The following is a 21791-nucleotide window of genomic DNA, read 5'->3' as shown; positions in this document are numbered from 1 at the left end:
GTGTGTGTGTGTGTGTGTGTGTGTGTGTATATATATATATATATATATACATACATACATACATATGTATATATATATATATATATATATATATATATATATATATATACATACATACATATGTATGTATATATATATATATATATATATATATATATATATATACATACATATGTATGTATATATATGTATGTATATATATATATATATATATATATATATATATATATATATATATATATATACATATATATGTATATGTGATTATTACAGTGCAATCTTAGTCACTTTGGATGTGCCGAAAGGATGCAACAAAACAAAGTTGAACAGCAAGGTTACATTTCTTGCTTTGATCATGGTTTTTGAGCAGACAATTATTCTATAAAAAGCTCATTTAAAAACTCCAATATGCAACTCACTGCATCCAGACTCCCCAGGATATCTGGGTCCGAAAAGCCCCTAGACCCATGGCTTACTGCAATTGTTTCTTCCAGTTATCAGGGTGCAGTTTTGCTTAGACAGAATACGCTGGATGAATGAACAAATAACTGCAGGAAAAACTGGATAGAATAAACAGAAAAATTCAGGAAAAAAAAACAAACATTCTGGATAGTGCAAGTAGTTCAGGATAGGACAGGATGGATAGAAAGTGCCCTGGAGCCTTTTTTGCCTATGGTGCCATTGTGCCTCAGGTCAGCCCTGCCTTTCATCTCATGGTGCCCTGCACTAGAATCCATTAAGGCACTGACCATGGACACTGTGCACTTCTCTTCCCAACCAGCTGTACAGCAGGGAAATGTTTGACCACCTAGGAGCCTAACTCAATTTTGATTATTCTCCACAGTACTGCCCTCCCTCTTCTGCAGTCCATCATCAAAGAAAAGCTCTCAGTATTATGTTTTATGCTGATGTTGGGCACTAGAGAAGTCTGCTCGGCTTATGAGGTACTGTAGCCCATGGACTACATACATACATACATACAGCCGTGGCATCAGTTATCGACCACATACTTACAGGCCTGACAATCAGTTGAGAGAGAGTCATTTAAACTCTCTCCGTGATTGATCAGGCTATTTAAAATCAAGTGTTGCAAAATAATGTAAAAACATTTTTTTGTCAAAATTTAAGCACAAGCACGTTAGGTTACATTGTGCTGCAGTTCAGGAAAGCTGTAAATCTTTTTAGATCTACACATTTTAATAAATGAGCATGCTATTTTATCATGCACTTAGTATTTTGTACAGCAAAACACTATCCTGCTGTATTTCACTGTATGGTTACACTGTAGTTTTCTGATACACCACAAGGTGGAGCTCCTTTTCATTTGATATAAAAGAGAGAAACGAAAGTGAAAGAGATCAGACTGAAACACAGGGTGAAGGAATAAGGGGCCTTGCATTAAAACCGGATTTTTCTAGTGTCGGGGACAAGGAAGTGAGGTTGGAGATTGTGTCTGTCCTCTGAAAACCTGGTCGATGGTGATCTGTGGAATCAAGAGAGAAGTCTGGAACCAGTAGTCCCACGCCTGCATCTGATCAGCAAGAACAGGAATACTGTTAGGCCTATTATAAAGAAGCCATTTTCGATTAGCAGATGGCTGTTAGGTGATCTCTACACTTCTCATCAGTGGAACTGCTGTGCCTGACATCCAGAATATTATTGAAGTGGTGAGAGGCTTTGGCCGCCATTTTATACTTTCATAGGATTTTGCTATAGCTTCGACTGGGACTGTATACCTAGGCTTTTTCCCTTTTTCCTTTTCTGAACTGAAACTGTTTAGCTTTATCTCGAATTAGTACTAGCTGTCGTTCTGTGGATCTCATGTTACTCACCCCTCAGTGTGGATTTCCCCTTTAATGCTTTGTGGATTACAAATACCCGGGTTTCATATGAGCTCCAACTTTGGGCCCCATCATGCCAGCATTAAGACTGTAAGTAGTTACTGGCCAGTGAACAGGATACAACAGTGTTTTCACAGTTTGGTCTGATTAGAACTGATCAAGGTTATAGCTGCATTATAGAATCTTTACTGCTCTATGACATTGCATTTTTGCTCATATCTGAATGACAAGACCTCTCTTACCGAGTTCTGGGAGGTATGATTTCACTGTATGTATACCTCATATTGCCTTGTTGCTAAACTTTGTGCTGCTGCAATAATCTGTTTGCTACTGTGCTGTTGCCTGTTAAGACTAGAGTCGCCATCTAGAATAAAATCTGTTACTTGCAACCTTGGTGTGTTGGGTGCAAATAGAGATGTCACCAGAGTCAGGCAGGAAGGAACCCGTACACTATTCAGCTACACCTGCTGGTGCGCTACAACTACTAATCTTGCACATGGGACAGAACCACTCCTTTGCATCTCTTTTGGAGTGAGTGCTAACTACAAACTGATTAATAAACCTTACAGTCATGTCTGTAGTAAACTACAGTACTGACACATCTTTTCCATAAGCATTTCAGGATTGCCAATCAAGTGCATCATTTTTCTTCACTCCAGGACAGGCCCTGGACCTAAGTCCTGTTCCAAAATACAAACAAAACCCAATCATGACAGCAGTTAAATCCCCAGAATGCTACCATACTCCTCTGGACAGCCTCACTCAAGGTCCCCCTGTCAGCATTCACTGTACTATCTTATTGTAAGCACCACAATGGCTAATCAACCCCCACCCCCCAAAAAAGTGAGAAATTATTTAGGATTTTAACTGGGAATATCAAACACTTTCTGCCCCACTTGCCTGACCTTGGCTTTCTTTCTAGTCAAAGCTACAATTCTTGGACCAATCCACTAGTTTCCTGACTAATTACATTTGAAGCATTACATGTCAAACTTAGACATAGTGAACATTTACTTTTTTCAGCATTAAAACTCTGCATGCCCAAGCACAGATCTCAGATGACCATAAAAATGTAATATTCTTTACTCTGGATTAATGGCACCTACAAGAATATGTAGATGCAAAGAGAAAAAAATGCCAGCTTAATTTTCTGAAACAACTGTATGCAAACTCCCACTTGATCCTAGAAGGGTGATAACCTCTCATAAGCATACTTGTATTCAAGTCTTGCCCTACTTCTATCACTTCTTAGAGTGTCATCACTTCAGCTTTCTTCTGGAATAGGAGGCACTTCCAATTGCCAATATAAATCTGAGTTAAAGTTGAGCACATTAAATATTCATTTAAAGGAAAACTCTACCCACTAAAACAAAATATATACATTTTTCATCATAACAATCTTCTGTGTAAATGCCACCAAGTGTTTACTATTTTGAAATTTGCTATATTCCAAAAATGCCCTTGTATAGATTGAAATCTGTTTTTCCGTCTGCCTTACTCGAGTCAACGTAATATAGCATAACGTATACACAGAAAATTGAGTGGCTGCATTTACTTTGACAGTTAGGGGTCACTGGCTTTGTAGATTATCTCTGGAAATTCTTTTGCTAACTTGTTTTGGTTTGCATCAACTGTAAGCTGCTATTAAAGGCACATTTGTTTATTTTCAGTTGTTGTCTGGAGACATCCAACTGGGTGTAAAACCCTTTTTCGCTGGAGGCCCAAGAAGAAAAGCACCACTGGTACAATATAATACCAGATACAGAAAAATGAATCATTAGCAGCTTCTCTGACAGTACAGTAACAGAAAATGCTACACAGCACTATAGTGAACAGGTTCGCATAACATAAAAGTATGCAATTGCATGGGCACAAACAATGCATTCATACCGGTACAATCACGATATGTTGAAATGCAACATATTACATACAAATATCTGTAGTTTAACAGCTCTAAACATCAATAATATGCAGGAGTAAACATACAAGAAACCTGTACAAAGGTGGGAGTTGAACATTCTTGGAAAAGTACATTTACTGTAGGCTTTTGTTAGGTATTCGACCTTGCAATTACTTGCAGCCCACCTCTTCTGCTGCCTTAATTAGGTGGACATTAAACCAGCTGTGCTTACATATCTACGACTGACCACTTGCATTTCATACATGTACAAGAAAATACATGGATCAAAATCATACCACAAATACAACTACATTGTAGTTATTTTATAAATGCAGTACCGCCCTATAGATCGATCCATACTCTCCATATACAAACATTTCCCCAGCAACTCCATCCATAACCCCCTTCCCCCCCCCCATTTTTGCAAACAGGGTCATAGTGTCACTTCAACAGTGAAAATTATCTAGAGCCAAGATTTACACCACCAGGTGGCTAGCCCTGGCTCTGTAGCTCCTTCCACAGTACGCACACACACGTACGCACACACCTATGGCCAATTTATAGTGTCCAGTCCACCTACTCCATGTCTTTAGGATGTGGGAGGAAACTGAAACACCCAGAAGAAACCTACACAAACACAGGAAAGACATGCAGGCTCCACACAGAAGGCACCACAGCTGAGAACTAAACTGGTGAACCTCCAGCTGCCCAGCAACTAACTCTTGGAAAAGAGGTTTCATTTAGATGATTGTGCAACTTGCACCACTTTACTAACTACAGCAAGACACGCAATCAGAATGCAAAACTGTGGGCAGTAACACTGAAAACTGCAGAGAGTGTTCAGTCTCCTCTAATGACAGAGACAAATTCCTGTCAGAAAAACGGGTGCTGAACACGGAAAAAGAAATGGTAGGGCCATCATGAAGTCTGGCAGGCGTTAAAAACTGAAACAAAAATGTGAAAACAGATTAAAGGGTTTGGGCACCAAGTTATACATATCTATGTGGTAGTACAAGGAGAATAACAAGAGATGGGGTTCACTGCACAGAAGAGTGGGGTATCCTCCTTTTAACTCTTCTATAGCTATATTCTACTAAAAAGAAAAAATTCTGACGTTATCAATGTCCATTCCTGACCACTTACTACCTTACATAAAAGAATTTGAAGAAAGACACTAATCTTTGCTCTGAGCACTTTACAAGTATTTACACAGTCGTCTGAAGTCCATATGAAGGATGAAAGGTTTCACTGTGACTGATCTTGCATCTCACTGTAATGAAGCAAAAGCATTCAAAGTGTTTTAATAAAAGTTTAACTCCTATTTTGTAACTTTTTACTTCATGTTGGCCTCTGCGATCAGCTGCGGTGTGTTCTTTGGTTTGTGTGGTTTGGTGCCAAGTACTTGTACATCAAAATTTTGTTCTGGACTTGTAGTCTTCCCGTGACAATATACTAAAATGTTAGTTAATCTTTGTAACAACGACCTTATACATGCAGAGTTTAATACGCTAATTCTAAGTTTCTGGATTCTTGTACATAAATAAAAACTTGCATTTATGATATTATAGTTTTTTTTTTTTTTTTTTTTTTAAGCAGCAAAAAAGTGAACCAGCACGCAGGTGAATCCGGTGACACAAACTGTATTCAATAAGAAATCGCTGGAAACCAGCGTGGAGTAAATGCATTTTGAAATCCTTTTACTATCCACAAATAAATTAAGAATGCAAGTCTATTTACCACATGTATACTTTTTTCTCCAGCTACTTACTTCAAAACAGTCCAGTAATCAGAAAGGTTATTCTACAGCAGCAATAAAGCACTTCACAGAAACACAAGAATGCAAAATGCAAATAGAAAATGTGTTAGACCTCATGTTTTAATTGAAGATATTCATAAATACTATGAAATATTAAAAAAAAAAACAGCTAGTAGAAAATGAAGCATATATAAATACAAGATGAAAAGATAATGAAAAAAAATACATAATACAAGATGTTAGACAAACAGGGAGCCTTAAGGAGGAAAACAAAAGGACGGGAGAATACTTATTATTCAGAAGACTGCAAATTGACCTAATTACACAGAGCTGACAACAGAGAAAGCTAAAAAAGGAATAGCTGGGAAAATGAGGAGTTTTAACCCTTAAATGAAAACTGCACTATACAATGCAGTTATCGCAAAAATGTATCCTTTCTACAATCTCTCTTGGAAGACGTTTAATGCACAAAAATTCTTCAGTACTTTTCAGTTATTTTTACTTCCATTTTTCTAGTCATACACCATGCAGGTTCTACCATCTTTTTTTCCTAAATCTCAGTGTTTCTGAAAGGAATTAGTTCAGTCTGACCTGGGAAGGCCACACACCGCAGTTCTCACAGATATGTTAATACCCAAGTTTTACATCCTGTGTGTCTCGTGGAGGTCATTAAAGTGCTACAATAGTACAAATAGTGCGTAACTAAAATGAGACACTTCTAAAGAGTCAGCTGTTGGACAAATCCTTATGTGAAAAGCAGAATTCAGTTATTATGCATTGCTAATAAAACAAACAGTTTGGTTCATTTTGCTAGTGAATGATTTCTATTATTGATGAAATTGCAAAAAAATTAAAGATAGTATAGGAATACTTTGCAAAGGTTACTTTAAAATGCTTTATCAATTTTGTCACAAACAAGTGAGGCAGAGCCATTAATCCTGGCATGTAATTAAGATAATGCAGGAGATGGTGTAAAAGTTTACTAGAACTCAAAATATCTTACAAAGCCTTCAATATAACTGTTTGCTGGAACAAAATTTCAATGCACCACAAATTTTTGTGTTTTAAGGGTGACGTACTTTATTTTAGTATTATCTTAATAGCTGTAAATTATTTAAAGCTCTTCCTCAATATTCTTTTGTTTTATTTGTGGTTAAAATATTTGTAGCACAGCTATCCAAGGGCAACTGGAGAGGCTAGTAGGAACAGGACGTAGTTATCTACACAACCAATTATGCGATGTTTACACATTTCAGGTGTAACCTCTGTTCACAAAGATAAAAATATTCTTCCACCCATCCTTTAACCAAGTTAGCAAAGCTAGGGTCCTCTCCATGGGTCACATGACCGATGCCAGCGTTTGGTGGACGCTTTGTGGAAGGATGGCAGTCAGGCTGAAATCAGGCTGAAATGTTGAGATTCCCTGACAGGACAACGGCACTTGGTCAGCTGATTAATGCATACTTGGAGAACAAAAGTAGTTTAGAAGATCATACAGTGCACCTGCTTTTCTCTACTAACCAATTGGAACAAGTGCCACTGATCAAACAGAAATTAAACTCTGGCATTACTTTGGTCGTAGCTAGGTATGTCTTTTCTGGCACTGCTTTCACAAGTGCAAAGGAAGGTTTTACCTTAGACTGGTGAAAGCAGCCTGATGTAATCTTCTTTCTACAACTGGATCCAGCTGATGCAGCTAAACGTGGAGATGATGGAAATAAGCGTTATGACAACAGTCCTTTTCAGTAGGTGGTTTTGAGTAACTTCAAAGATCTAATAGCAGATAAAGATTTAAACTGGAAGGTGACTGATGCCTTCAAGAGCACTAAAGAATTGCACACCGAGATTAAGTGGGACAGTGATAATGTGTTGAACAAGGTTCAAACTATGGCAATTGGGGAACTCGAAGTAAATTTATATTTAATAAACAAATGACTAGAACAAAAAGGGTGGGTGGTTGGCATAATGGTTATAATATGTGCCTTACAAGGTGCAGGGTTTGATTCTTACATGGGGTAACTGGCTAGGCTTAAAAAAATCTCCTACAAAGGGCAGTTAGACTAGTACTAATCTATTAACCTAATCTATGAAGGAAAAGTAACCATCACATAAATGAAACATTTACCCCTGCACAACATCCACAGCACTTCACTTTGGAGGGGGGGGGGGGTTACCTCAGACAAGGTACACTGTTTGATTTTCATCTTTGAGAAATTAGCTAGGCTTAGAATAGCCTGCAATATCAGTTAGCCTAGTACTTACCTATGAACTGTATAAATAATTAAAATTCAACAAAAACAGAGAACTCATTAAATGAAGATCACTCTCAACCAGTAAAGCAAAATATTGATGTTACCATGGATTTCTTTTCAATTAAACCAGTTTCTGACATTCCCATTTCAATGACAATGTATCCCAGTCAAAATGGGACTCACCGAAACTCTATGCTCCCAGTGTGTGTATGTATGTAAACATTTTCCCATTTATCTAAGTACCACTACACTGCTGTTGAGCCATCAATGTGATGGGAATCACAGTGAACACAGATCTGTTAGTGGTGAAAATGAATCAGTTGGTATAAGTCACTGTGAACTACTCAAACAACTGAAAGGACACCACTGGTACCCTTTACATGAAGTGGAAGGGATTCCACTCATGTCAACTTTAATTCCATATTAAACTACAGAATTCACGAAGCCATCAAGAAATGCTATCACGCTACCTGACACATGAATATGTAAATACTGTAGGACATCCAAGTCTCCTTGTTTTTTTGTGAAGTAGGCTAAACATGGTTTGTATGAGGAGAATGTACTCTCAGACTTCAAAGCCTGTTGTCGAAGATAGCAAAGATAACTGGGGTGACGCCAGCTTGGGGGTCAGCAGTAGGCTCCTATGAGAGAGGGAGCAGTTTAACTTATAAGCTGCTTTGTTGATGGTGTTGGTCTGCATCTGTAGAGCTCTGATGGTTGCACTCTTCCCAGCTGAAAAGAGAAGCATAACCACTACAAAGGCAACTGAAGTCAACAGTTTGTGTCAGAATGTTTGACAAGACTTCTACAAATAGCATATGTAAAAAAAACATTCACAGAACTGATAACAGATGATTATTTTTATTTTATAGTCCTCCTTATCTCTGGAGGTGCATTACATTAGAAGAATGAGCTGAATTCTGCAGTAAAAATTTTGCAGCTTGAACTGAACCTGCAGGGGATGCATACCGCTTCAATGCAAGATTACACTTGACAAGAACTCCAATTGGCTTGAAATCTGACATAATGGAAATTTAAATGGAGGTGTCAACCTCCAATACAGTTAACTTCACTCCAGAGAATTTTTCTTTAACTGCATAATAACTCAACTGCTTAATTCATTGCCCACAAAATTCAAATGTACCATCCAATTTAATATAAATTTTTCTTGTCTCAAACTATGGACATCCCACCATCTCATTTTGTGTTAAAACGTCACACTATTCCTTAAGGTAATGTGTCTCAATCTTTGTGACAAAGGAGGGTGTAAATTGCAATAAATCTCACTCTGAAGTCAAACTTTTTCCAAAAAGAGTTTAATGTTGGAGAAAGTTTGCTGATGACTGCAAGCTGGGATCAATCACTGAATCCTCCAACGATGCAGACATCATTCAGGTGGGTCTAGATCTGGCAAATGATTTGTGCCAGAACCATGGCCCAAAACGAAGTGCAAAAAAAATGCATCATCATACCCTTTGGGAGGTCAAATACCCCTGCAAATTACATCAATAGCACACCCCTTAGAGTAGGCTCAGAGGTGTGCGATCTAGGTACACAGACAGTAGCCTGAACTTTGACCACCATGTGTCCACACTGGTGAGGAAATCCTTTAATGTGGGAAAACTTGTAAGAAAAGGTATGGCATCCAGTTCCAAGGAAACTATAATCTCGCTGTACCTAGCCCTTATTAGACCAATAGAGTACAGTGTGCCATTTGCCATGTACTTGACTAGATACTTACAGCAGCTGCAGCAATCTCAGAAGTTCCTCACAAAGAAAATATACAGGATGTGAACAACATGAACTACGTTGACAGGCTAAAAAGCCCCATCCCTTTACTCAGTCTCCTACCGACTATAAAGGGGTGACCTATGCCTGACTTGCAGATATGTAGCCGCTGCATCAGAGCTGGATTTGAGTGCCTTGTAAGTCCAAGGGCATTAGGGTCACCTGATCTAAACTTGGTCAGCAGCTCAAACAAAACATGCTGGAGAGACAGATGTGTCTCAGAGATGGCGCCTTCTTTGGAACTGGCTTCCTATTCACATTAAGCAGAGCCCTTCCCTGGCCCTCTTCAAATGCAATTTGAATCAATGGATGGGAAATTGCAAATTCACACCCAGGGTAGTGCCTTTGTCCCTTATGGACAAGGCCGTTCTCTATGATACTCAATGCACAGACACACATTCAAGCTATCCTCTTACCCCTATGGGCCATATAATGGGTAAAATCAGGTTACATTGGCTCGAGCTACTAATCTCATATGAACCTATAGGGACCATCTATTAAAACACTAGATTAAAGTTTTGGGCAGCAAGGTGTTGCTGTTATCCATGTAATTGCATAAAATTAAGGGCATTATGGAATACAAGGGTCTTAAAAGGTATGCATCAACTGGAGTAAAAGGTAATGCTGCACAGCTACTTAACCAAACATCTAATAAAAGATAGAACTGGGGATTGTGTACATAGATTCTTAGCACTACAACGAGCTACTGGGTCAGACCATCTGCTTGTTAACTGTTGAGATACTAGCTCGATAGAAACTAAAGTAATCTAGTTCAATTATTCACTGCATTTTTAGTGTTACTTCATATTTTTGTAGCTATTGTTTTACAGTTATGCACTTTGAGTGCGTTAGACAGTTTCTCATTGCTCATGTTGGATAGAAACTAAAATGTATTGCTGCAGTTATAAATTGTACTTTTTGATCACCGAAGTTGCACTGCTCTTTGTTACTGGCTTCTCTACAGCATTTCTGACTTCTGCTCCACAGTTAATGGACTTGAAACTAAGTTACACTAATGTACTTTTTGCTGCCCGTTACAGATTGCTCTGCTTAATACTGTTGTATTTACTACGTCTGAAGTTCTAGTTACACAGTGTCCACAAAGAATCAGTGGACAGTCTGCAGTAACCACATCCCACATTCTTGATTCTGTTGTAGCTACATCCCATATTGTCATTGTTTTTAATCGCCCAATAAATTATATTCTTCTTGATTACACCAAGAGTAAAACAAACTATATGTTTTTTGCATACACTTACCACTGTACTGGCCAATACAGCACCTCTGTTAGCTCTTGTCCCTTTTTGGCCAGCCTGGCAGCACTAGATATTTTTTGGGGTAGTATAACAACTGATTCACGCATACCAAAAACCTCCTTTTGCTACCTCAAAATCACTTAATATGTCAGAAATGTAAGTATGCATTGAACTTAGATGCTACAGTCTCACCTCAGAACTCATTCTGTAAGAAGTACACACTTACAGACCATAGAGAATACCTCCACTACACCAACCAATACTGAAGTTAAGGGAAACAGTAAGGAAACAGAATACCGCCACTACACCAACCAATACTGAAGTTAAGGGAAACAGTAAGGAAACAGAATACCTCCACTACACCAACCAATACTGAAGTTAAGGGAAACAGTAAGGAAACAGAATACCGCCACTACACCAACCAATACTGAAGTTAAGGGAAACAGTAAGGAAACAGAATACCGCCACTACACCAACCAATACTGAAGTTAAGGGAAACAGTAAGGAAACAGAATACCGCCACTACACCAACCAATACTGAAGTTAAGGGAAACAGTAAGGAAACAGAACACCGCCACTACACCAACCAATACTGAAGTTAAGGGAAACAGTAAGGAAACAGAATACCTCCACTACACCAACCAATACTGAAGTTAAGGAAACAGTAAGGAAACAGAATACCTCCACTACACCAACCAATACTGAAGTTAAGGAAACAGTAAGGAAACAGAACACCGCCACTACACCAACCAATACTGAAGTTAAGGGAAACAGAATACCTCCACTACACCAACCAATACTGAAGTTAAGGGAAACAGTAAGGAAACAGAATACCGCCACTATACCAACCAATACTGAAGTTAAGGGAAACAGTAAGGAAACAGAATACCGCCACTATACCAACCAATACTGAAGTTAAGGGAAACAGTAAGGAAACAGAATACCGCCACTACACCAACCAATACTGAAGTTAAGGGAAACAGTAAGGAAACAGAATACCGCCACTACACCAACCAATACTGAAGTTAAGGGAAACAGTAAGGAAACAGAATACCGCCACTACACCAACCAATACTGAAGTTAAGGGAAACAGTAAGGAAACAGAATACCGCCACTACACCAACCAATACTGAAGTTAAGGGAAACAGTAAGTAATGCAACATATGTTTAGGACCAGATCTAGCCATGGATTTAAGGTTGGCAGGACTGTCAGCTCAGCATCCAAAATGTTACCAGACTACTAAACGCTTGCCTTTACATGCAGCCCTGTGCAACGAAGTCCCCCACACACACACACACAAATCTCAGTAAGCCAACGCTAAACAGTAAGAAAATACTGTGATAGAACTTCCTGAACAAAGACACTGATGAAGGAGTGACAAAGACACTGGTGAAGGAGTGACAAAGACACTGGTGAAGGAGTGACAAAGACACTGGTGAAGGAGTGTGGATCATAGTGGAAGATGGACCTTGTCCTACATATCTATTGTTAGGATAAATATACAGCTTTCATTAATAATAGAACACAGACCCAGAAGTCTCATTATAGGTGGGTCCTAAAAGAATAAAAATACCTCTAACGTTAGCACCCATATGCACAAGTGCAGATCACTAGGCCTTTAAGATGTCTTACAAAGGCATGAATGGATGTATAATGCAAGGATTCAAGACAACATAATTAAGGAAGTCCTAAGTCCTGAGCACCTTAATATGACAGACAGATGTAAACTGAAGGATCTCCTGCCCCTGTGACCAGTACTCCACCGACTACAGCTCATTACTGTCTTATCTTTGCATCAATGTTTCATTTAAGCTAGCTGATAAAAAAAAGTGCTGTACATTGCACACACATAAAAAGGAATCTTGTTTGCAACAAGCTCATACAGGGACATAAATCCTTGCTAGTAGTCCGCTACTTAGTTTAGTTTGTATTGTACAGATATGCCTCTGTTAATGCTTCTACAGAAAACATTAACAGCCAAGACACCGTTTTGTACAATACATTTTCTAGTGCAATCTGCGTTTTTATTTTGTTGGCCTTCTGCCAAAGTACAAAATATTCTGAGCATTTAACAATTTTGAACATGAAAACAGGATTTTACCATGTTGCTAAATTTTGGCAGCAACCCAGATACTACACTACAAATTACATGACAAAAATATGCTGGTATGGAACTCTGTGTACTTTTTTTCTTTAGTATGACTTGGACTGAATGCAAAAAGATGTTAGATAATGAAATGGATTGGGTAAAAAGAGAGTTCAAATTACAATATACATTACAAACCTTTCCCACTGCTCCTGTTGCATGGTGTTATTGGACTGTACGCTATCATAATGCTGGAAATATGTTTATCTTCACACACAGAGATATTCAGTGACTTCAAGAGTAAAAAAACTTGTCATCTACAACATAAAATGATGCACATAAGCATTCAACCTATCAGATGAATTCCCAGTAGGTTTTCTAAAAGGGGATAACCGTTAGGTTTCCTCTTCTGATATCCACAGGTAAGCACAATTCAGACATTTGGATAGCTCCTGTGTGTGTGTGTGTGTGTGTGTGGGGGGGGGTGTATACAAAGCACATCAATAAGAAATGGGTAATACCATCGTAATTCTCTGAAATCTTATTAAAAGTAAAAAAATAACTATATGAGAACAGTGAATTTCAACAGCCGCTCTTCTCCTTTCAAGCTGCCTTCTGCAAACAGACTGACCTTTGCTTCCCACAGTGTGGAGGAGGTTTAAACCCCTTACAGACCTGCAACCTGTATACTATAGCTTTAAGTTCTATAAACCTCAGACAGCAGCAAATACTCCCAAGACACAGCAATCTCAGAATCTCTGCAGTCCCCATTTGTTTGTGGAGCTTACTATATCTTAAAGGGAAGGATGCAGTTTGCAATACTGCAAATCCAACTCCTCCTGGAGGGGGGGGGGTGAACCATATGCAGTGCCAAGAGTTGGCAATGGGTGCATTACTGTGCAAAGCTTCATTTATAAGGAAGCCTCCATTAACGGAGAGAGTGATATCAGGAGGTTTGTGTTAAGTGTCAGTGGAGGTTCCACGCTTGGGAATCATTGTTTAAGCGACTAAGCTTGGTGAGGTAACTACTAACAGCCAAGTGGCCAGCCCTACAGGTACACACTAACAGCCAAGTGGCCAGCCCTACAGGTACACACTAACAGCCAAGTGGCCAGCCCTACAGGTACACACTAACAGCCAAGTGGCCAGCCCTACAGGTACACACTAACAGCCAAGTGGCCAGCCCTACAGGTACACACTAACAGCCAGGTGGCCAGCCCTACAGGTACACATTTCCAGGTTAAAGATCCCGTAAGCAGAGGTAATCGTCTCCAAGAAAGCTGCCTTCTGAGAGATGACCTTCATAAATTACCGAGCTTGTTTATTCTCATTTACTCTAAAGGTATCAGTAAACCCAAATCTCCGATGCTGTTCATTCTGGTGCCACACAAACCTTCTGTTGCATGATGGAGACTGGCTGGGGTGACAAAGAACACTTTTATCCTATGCTGCCGGTGCTGCCATTGGCTACTCATTCCTACTCCAGCTCTTCCAGTACCTGAAGTACTGCACAACTTTGGGGCATATCAGTCACAGCTTTACCGGATAAGCTCCTCCTTTTTCATTTTATTTGCATTACTCATGTGACAAACAGTTCTACGTATGCCTTTATGTTAAGTACAAGCAAATTAGGTCTCTGCTGACCTTTAAAAAAGTCAGATTCACTAATAAAATTTAAGCTGTTACTTTTAATGTACCAAGAAGGTACCAACACTGGAAGGCAAGTACTACCAGGCTAAGACATCTGGCTATACAGTCTGTGGACCATGGGAAAACAAACTCTTGATTAAAACTTAATCACTTATAAAAAGAGAAACAATTCGAATAGAGAATCTTCACATTAAGACAACCTACAAGTAAAAGGAATGAGCAGTTTTCAGGAGGATGAAATCTGGACTAAAGAACATGGATCATAAGTCCTGACAGGGGTGATGTGGGATGCGCAAACACTGCAGGTGGTTACTAGAAAGCATGAAGCGACAGGCACAAAATGTCAGGGATACTGTACAAAGGGAAGCCATCTACCTTTTCAAGCAATTGAACATCCCATTAATGTGTAATAGTATCATCACAAACAGATGAAGTCATTACAAAAAGTTTATTTATAGCATCACAGAACTTGCAATATGACTTCGTGTAAAAGAGTACTGGGCTTTGCTTCATGTTTTAGGACACCCCTGTGATACACAATAAAGAATATACAATCTCTTGTGGCCAATCATTAGCGCATTTTTGTACAGTATGGCAGTAAAAGGTACATTTGTTTTATGCTCAAGTTTTAACATTGTTTTGTTCTGCTGAAATTAATCAAGGGTCCCTTGGTACATCACTTTGGAAAACAAAAGCTAAATTTATAAACTGTGGTCTGACAAAAATCCAGTGCAGTATCCTGGCCTTAACCTAACACAAGATAGTTAATACAGCAACAGATGGAGCAAACATGTTTTTCGCACTGAGTAACAAAAAAAAAAAAGCTTCCGGAAGACAGCTCAAATGCCATCTGTCTAAATCGGATTTTTTTTTTTAATTACCTGTGCGCCAGATAGCTCATATAGTCAAAAGAACAGAAAAAAAAACATTTAATTAGAAAGCTAGCCACAATCCAAAAGTACTTTTGGAACGGTTACAAAATCACAGCTTTGATGGATACCTACTTGATTTCCAAACGATGCACTTCCAAGGTGACTGACGTAGTATGACAAATGATATGGTAGCTGCAATAGCTGACCGCCCACAAACTAAAGAAATGGTACTCCTGCAAATAAGGCAGGATATAAGTAGCCACTAGTCGTGACAACATGTCCACAAAGTGATTTCTAAACTGTTTTTTTTTTATCTTCACTAATAGTCATACTGCAGTTTTGGGTTAAATTAATTCAGTATCCACCTATTTCAAGATTAGTGTTTGTGTCAGATCTTAAGAAAATAAATACTTGGGCATAGCGAGTCTTAACCTGTTAACAAATGATTAAAATAGTGAAGGTTATGGGGATCAGCACACCATTCCACATCCAGAGAAATTATTATGCAGCTCAATGTCTGAACATACTGTTGTACACAAAAAGTAATTTGCTTAGTTGAACTATAGAGGTCAAAGTGTCTATAAATTGCTCTACTTCTTTATGATGTAGAATCAGTAATACATTAAAGAAATACATAAAAAAAATGACATTGCAATGCACTCATTAACCAACAATACTGGTTTTCAATCATTTTCGCATCTGTGGAAGCAGACCATCAGCACTCACCCTTGTTCAAATGTTACAATACTGGGGGGTGTCATTCAGGCAGCCATGAAAGGTGCTTTGTCCTGGCAATGGCAGCCATTTCATTTTATGACCTCTCCTCGCCCCTGCTTGTGAGCATTTCCATCACTTCAAAGGTTGGTCATGCATTCTTGGCACCCTACTGCTACAGACTTAAACAGTCACACTCGTGTCTTCCCAGCAGTGTCTCTACATCGTAATGGGACTTGGATATCTAGCAGAGATCATGTCAGAGCAGTGGTCTGAGCCAGGTGGGAGCCATCATCTTCCTCCTCCACAAAATGGCCTCTGCTCTATCCTGTATGCCTTGGCTGTCAAGCACCTGGGCCAGTAGCCCAGCTTGGGTCACCTAGGCTGTAGTCAGGATTTTGTCCAGGGCACTAGCACAGGCTTATTTACAAACATTTAAAGCAGATTAGTAAAATTTAGATTTGACAATCTAAAACACGAGTTGAATGTCCATCTAGGTATCTGAATTTGTATGTGATTGGTAGTTTTTAAATCTTAGATTCTAAATGCACATCTGTTGCACCATGCATGCAGCTCTGCATTTTATACCAAGTCATATTGTTAACTTAGGAATGTCTCCCTTCCTTACAGTAAAGGATCAGCTGAAAAAAAGGCAAAGATGATCATCCATGTTGTCAACAAAAATCACAATACACAACTTAAAGTCTGATCCTACCATTTATAACAGCTGTACTATCTGTTGTGCTTATTAAGAATTTAAGGGCTTCTAAATCTGGTTAAAATATCAACTCTGCAGGTAATACATATCTATGCAAGAGAGGCCTTTTTTTTTTTAAGAAAGGATGACAATATATCCCATCTCAGACCCCACTTTACAGGAATGATAAAGATGGCATGCCCATCGTCAATTGATTATGCTAAATATTGAAAGGGAAACTATCAGAAAATAGCTGACGAAAGTCCAGGCAGTGCTGAAAGACAATGGTCCTTCCTGCTAAGCACCTGCTATACCTTAGGCGTTGCCTTTTTTGTCTTGTTCTGTAGATGCTTTCACAAAGGCAACTTGTTTCAGTCTACACTGCTGTAAACAGTCAGTGACAGTGGATTTCAACTGCTGCATTATTAAAAGTTGAGGCAAAGTTTGCAATTCAGTCGAGAAAAACCTTACAAAATAAATACATATTTATCCCAAACATTCAGTACCTTTTTTTGACAACCCAGTGCATCACAGTGACATCCCACACCTAATGATTTTTTTCACTTAAGCGACAGCAGTTTCACTGAAATGGCTTGCTAGGTCACTTGAGCATCCTTAACATCGTACCAACATTAAGCCTCTGCTGAGACACTGTGGTGAGATGTGCAGGAAAATGCTGTGTAGGCAATACCGGATTACCACCGATACTTGTAACCTGGCTCAGGGCTTAAACCAGCAGGACTAACACAGACTTGAGAGCAAACTCAAACATATTTCTTAAAGCCTTTCCATTTTCTAGTTGACCTTTTTAATGGTCGAAAAACATACATATTACAATAAACTAAATTTGGCCTCTAAACTAAAAGACCAAATATTATAGAACTTCTTGGTATACTCTGTGGTTTAGCTTTGGTGTAGTCTGTGCCCCCCAAGTACTTGAAACAGAAGCACTGCAGATGTGTTTGGGCAGAGAATCCCAGGAGAATTCTCAACTATGCCAGTAATGTTTTAGGTTAACTTAGCAACATTTCGTGTGTGTAGCAACAGAAAAAATGGGAAGAGTCATCTTTGTTTAATTACACAGGCTGATTTTTCAACATGTTGCACACACCACTATTTTAATACGTCAAGCATTCTTTAGAGGAACTCCAACAGCTCTCCCTAAAACACACACACACACATATGCACAAACGTAATGGATAGAGTACTTACTGCTTTAGTTTCAATTCCTTAACAGCAAAAAGCCCTTGTATCTATTAGCAGTTTTGTATTTATGCCTGCTACGGCTATACCTTTAAGGTAGTATTATGTTAACACCTTCCCACAAGATAATTATACTTACTTTATTGACAAAGATCACTAAAGTAAATTGTAGAAATGCTATGCAAGTGGTGCTGCATATTCTATCGTAACGTGAAAGGTATCGAGTAAATAGTTCACACAGTGTATACACAAGATTTTTCATTCTGGGTAAATTATTGTGCATCAAAAATGCACCATATATGGTGCAGATGTGCATATTACTACTGAAAAAAGATAGGCCAGTGGCATAAGCATCTGGTGAAGCCTAGGGTGTACAGTAAACTCTCAAGTTAACTGGCACCCATGGGGATTGGTAGATGCCGGATAACTGTAGTTTCTGTTTGCTTGAGAGTTGCTATGAAAAATAGCCCTGACTAATACTGTACCCTATACTATTTGTTTGGTTTGACTTGTACTCAGGTTGGGGAGAGGGAATTTATTCCTATCTTTTTCTTTTTAAAACTCAAATTCTAAAAACCTAAAAAAGAAGTTATGTACTCACCATAACGTTCCATGTTGGTAGTCCATCTCACCCTTCATTTTTACATATGGGTTCCGAGCCGATCCTCGGCACCGACTCAGCCGATTTTCAAGCTCGAAGACTTCTGGTTGGCTCCTGGCTAAGCAGGTATCCCATGGTGCACCAGTGCAATCCCCAGATCTTGTTTGCTGCTCGCTAAAAACAGAAAAAAACCCTAACAAACAAACCAATACTAAAGGGTCACCAACCAAGAAAATCAAATTATTACCTCCAGATCTTCCAGGATGGGGGCAGGTTGGTAAAAATGAAGGGTGAGATGGACTACCAACATGGAACGTTATGGTGAGTACATAACTTCTTTATGTTAGGTAGTCCGATCTCACCTTCATTTTTACATATGGGACAGTGTCCCTAGAGCCTTATTCTTGGGTGGCTCATTGGAAAATACTCCTGAGCACCGTGGAGACAAAGGATGCTCTACCCCTGGATGCCAAATCCAACTTATAATGAGTAATAAAGGTGTGAGGGGTAGCCCATGTAGCTGCTGCACAAATATGATCAAGTGGTACCCTGGCTTGAAAGGCTGCAGAGGTAGACAGAGACCTGGTAGAGTGAGCCTTGATCCTGTGGGGTAAAGGTCTGCCCCCCGAATTGTAGATGAAGGCTATGCAACTAGAAATCCAATTAGGCAATGTCCCCTTAGAAACTGGTAAGCCCAATCTGGAGTCGGAAAAAGAAATGAATAACTGATCTGACTTCTGAAATTGTTTGGTCCGTTGCAAATAAAAACGTAGCCATCTATGAACGTCCAGCTGGTGGAAACTATATTCAGCTGCATTACAGTGATTGGGAAAGAAAACTGGAAGCTCAATGGACTGATTTAAGGTGGCAGTAGAACAAACTTTGGGAACAAATGAGGGATTGGTACGTAAAGATACCCTGTCTTTATGAAAGATTACATAAGGTGGCTTAATAGACAGGGTTTGTAGCTCAGATACACGTCTGGCTGACGTAATAGCTACTAAAAACGGTCTTCCAAGACAAATATTTTAAAGAAGATGAGTGAGAAAGTTCAAAGGGAGGGGATGTCAATTTGGACAACACAAAATTTAAGTCCCAAGAAGCCACAGGTTCTTGTAATGGTGGTCTCAGTAAAGTGGCTCCTTTCAAAAATGTCTTGCATAGCTTATGAGACATAAGGTTGGCATTTGGGGACCCTAAATAAAAATGAGAGATTGACGCCAACTGTACTTTGATGGTGGCCGCGGCAGATCCCTGTTGAAAAAGCTCCAAAAGGAATTCCAAAATCACGGGAATGGGAGCAGTGTAAGGATTCACGTTCATTTTCTGTGCCCACATAAAAACCTTTTCCATTTACTGTCATACAGTCTTCTGGTTGAGAGTTTATGCGAGGATAAGAGAATATGTGACACTGAGGAAGAAACATCATGAAGCCTGACTAGAGATGGAACTGGAGCAGCCATGCTGTCAATTTGAGGGTGTGGAGAGCGGGATGTAGCGAACCCGACATGTGGGTCAATAGATCTAGAACTGGGTCCAGAATCCAAGGAATGTCCAGGAGAAGAGGCTCGAGGAAGGGGAAAGTACAGTTTTGTACCTATCATAAATGTAGATGTTCGAGTGCTAATACAGCTGCAGTCATAACAGATGGGTTCTCCTGCCATCAGGCGGGTCCTCGGTCGGCCGAATTCCAAAGTCTAGGTCCAGCGTCGGTTGTCGTCGCTTCTTCCCTGACGTCAGTGCGACAGGGGTATAAAGGAACCAGCCGACGCCATTTTCTTCAGTTTTTCTTGCCCCAGATGTCAGGTGCCCCCAGAAGGAAGGCAATACATACATTTGTGTAATCATGCAGTGCAGTATAATCAAAATACAGTAGTTGCAAGCAAATACATCATAAATGAATACCCCAATCAGGTTGTATGAGGATGTGTTCGCCTATAGGCCTGTTCCAAGAGGGGAAGGAGGGAGGGGAAGGAGGGAGGGAAACCTGGACTGCAGCTGTATTAGCACTTGAACATCTACATTTATGGTAGGTACAAAACTGTACTATGTTCATCGTGCATACAGCTGCAGTCATAACAGATGGGTAGAATCCCAAAGCTAAGAAAGGGGTGGTAGGCACTAGGTGGAATTAGGAGGAGCCAAAATGCTCTGCAAGACTGCAGTGGCAAAGCCTGCTCTAGATGTTGAGTATAATGGTAGGTTGTAATGCTTGGAGAAGGTATGCACAGAACTCCAAGTGGCTGCTTCCAAAATATCCTTGGTAGGAACTCCTCTGAGGAATGCTGCAGAGGTGGCTGTGGCCCTGGTGGAATGAGTCCTAATGCCTGTAGGAACAGTTTTGCCATGAAAGGAATAGCAAAAGCGTATGCAGTGGGCTATCCATTTTGAGATTGTCTGTTTGGAAATTGGCTTCCCTTGAGCTCCTACCGCATAGGCCACAAAGAGCTGTTCTGATTTTCTGAAAGGCTTTGTTCTGTCCAAATAATAACACAGTTGTCTGTGGATGTCCAAGGAATGTAGTAATCTCTCCCCTTTGTTTTGAGGATTAGGATAAAAAGTGGGTAAATGTATGGCCTGATTTAAAGCTACCCTGGATACCACTTTAGGCATAAAGGACGGGTTGGTTCGTAAGGAAACTCTGTCCTGATGGAAGATGATAAAAGGTTGGACGGCCATGAGAGCCTGTAGCTCTCAAACTCTACGAGCTGAGGTGATAGCCAGAAGGAAAGCTGTTTTCCAGGACAAATATTGCAAATCTGATGAGGCAGCTGGCTCAAAGGGAGGCAAGGTCAGTTTTTCCAGCATGAAATTAAGATCCCAAGCAGGTACTGGTTGTTTTCTTGGAGGCGTTAAATTCTTAGCCCCTCTGAGGAACTGCCTTAGGAGAGGATGAGAGAATAAAGGTGGATCAGTGTTGTATTCTGCAGAAATGGCTGATGCATGGATTTTGATGGAGGAGAAGCTTAGCAGTTCAGCCAAATATTGTAGTATTTGAGGTAAATTCAGTTTTCCAGGATCCTGGCCCTTTTTCCCATTCCAGACACAAAAACGTTTCCATTTTGCGGAGTAAGCTTTTCTAGTTGATGGCCTTCTGGCCTCCAAAATGACATCCTGCACCTCCTTGGAGAGTAGGGCCTGTTGTGATGCTAAGGAATCTTCCATGTGGCTAGA

The 21791-nt window shown here is 39.7% G+C and overlaps 1 protein-coding gene and 1 pseudogene across 5 annotated transcripts in view; one reads left to right on the top strand and one right to left on the bottom strand.

The window, feature by feature from the left end:
* SRGAP2 (SLIT-ROBO Rho GTPase activating protein 2) overlaps positions 1 to 21791 on the bottom strand; it is a 1651541-nt gene that overhangs the window by 1283963 nt on the left and 345787 nt on the right. The window lies entirely within an intron of this gene.
* On the top strand, positions 6848 to 7488 carry LOC122805766 (annotated as a pseudogene).

The sequence above is a fragment of the Protopterus annectens genome, chromosome 7.part0 (assembly GCF_019279795.1).
Source record: "Protopterus annectens isolate FY-2018-M chromosome 7.part0, PAN1.0, whole genome shotgun sequence".
In the NCBI taxonomy this organism is placed as follows: domain Eukaryota; kingdom Metazoa; phylum Chordata; order Ceratodontiformes; family Protopteridae; genus Protopterus; species Protopterus annectens.
This window is presented reverse-complemented; position numbering and strand designations above follow the sequence as displayed.